The 1,573-nt window shown below is 32.0% G+C and overlaps 1 pseudogene; it reads left to right on the top strand.

Annotated features, from left to right (window-relative positions):
* Positions 1–394: 394 nt before the first annotated feature.
* Positions 395–1,345, top strand: LOC149540809 (CST complex subunit STN1-like; annotated as a pseudogene).
* Positions 1,346–1,573: the final 228 nt, after the last annotated feature.

The raw sequence follows: 1,573 nt of genomic DNA, 5'->3' as shown, positions 1-1,573 counted from the left end.
GATGCTTTCATCAATAATTTTAGTTTGCTTCAGCTATTGTATGCAAAGTATTATATTGTTTTCTAAAGGACACCCATGTTGTATATTATACAGTAATAGAAAAATTTCTCATGTTGTGATTTTTTTCATTGTAGATTGTGATAAGGACTCAAATGGAGATGCTAAAAGGTATCAAATCATTATAGGTGTATGGAGTATTCAATTACACATTATTGAATTTAGCTTGCATATGAATAAATGATTCTTTTGAATTTCAAGTGCAAACTACCCTTTTTCAAAATGTCAAAAAATATCATATAGCATATGCTACTATTAGCATAGACATTCCACCTCATTGTTGGAAGTGCTAGTGTATGAAATTTTATGACTATCCATCTTAGTAAACTGGATTTTGATGGGTGAAGGTAGATTAATGTGGTAATTAGGCTTAGACCTATGTGTCTCTCACATGTGAAGCTTTTGGAATTTTATCTCCTTTCCCTACAAAACCCTACTTCATTGGGATGCCCAAAAACTTTCTAGAGAAAGGATCGGCCCATTAAGAATGTGGAGATGGTGGGTGTGGTTGTTAGCAGGGAAAGAAAAGATAAGTTTCTTAAACTTCTGGTAGATGATGGCACTACTTGTTTCCCATGCATTCTCTAGATCGATCATCTTACTTCTAGATATTATTCAAGGGTTCAGAAGCCTCAGTTAGAATATTTTGTTGCATTGGCTCTTGAACAATCTAAACATGTGCAGTTGGGATGATTGGTGAGTTTGCAAGGTAGGGTTACTGTTTACAACAAGCAATTGTAGGTATGGTACTTTTATGAGGTTTTAAAGCTCAATTGGCTATTATTCCTTGTTTTTAACATTATAAATTAAGTAGAATTGAAAGAGAGAAATTTTAAGCTCTGTTTTGGTATGTATATAGGAATTATGAAAAGGAGATGTCTGATTGTCTTAGATGGAAGCATTTAAAACTAAAATGAACACACCCATGTTTTATTTAGTTTAGGATTTCATGAAGTAGGCTATAATAGTAAAAACTTTTCCCATGCCCACCTAATATCATTATATTGTGGGTTTTCATATAACAATACATATATGCTAAAATAGATATGTTTTAGAAGTAAATACTATATTTTCCCTTCTAAAAAAATCTCGATGCACATTATTTTAATGAAAAATATGCCAACCTTTTAATTGCAAGGAATGAAAATTCCATCACTTATCATTTTTTTACACTGAAATCTATTTTGGTTGAGAGAGACCCCAATGCTAAGATTTATCCTACATTCGGCTTGTAGTGCAGTGCTATGACTTACCTGCTTCTTTTCCTCCTAAGCACAATGCTTTATGACCCAAATGGAATGAAGTTTATGTTGAGGTATCTATATTTGGTTGACTGGTAAATGTTGCATTGGAATGTTTTATGGTCTTTTTCTATCCATTAGCAGATATATATTTTAACAAAAAAATTTGTTTTTAAGTCGTAAGGGTAATCTAAAGGTGATTTCTATTTTGGCAATTGGTAACTTGTGTTCACTGTATTTTCAAAAGTTAGGCTTGCTCGTATATCATAATATTT

This window comes from Cupressus sempervirens, chromosome 9 (assembly GCF_028749045.1).
Source record: "Cupressus sempervirens isolate cs-2001-9-10 chromosome 9, ASM2874904v1, whole genome shotgun sequence".
In the NCBI taxonomy this organism is placed as follows: domain Eukaryota; kingdom Viridiplantae; phylum Streptophyta; class Pinopsida; order Cupressales; family Cupressaceae; genus Cupressus; species Cupressus sempervirens.
The sequence above is the reverse complement of the archived record's forward strand: the minus strand, read 5'-3'. Positions and strand labels throughout refer to the sequence as shown.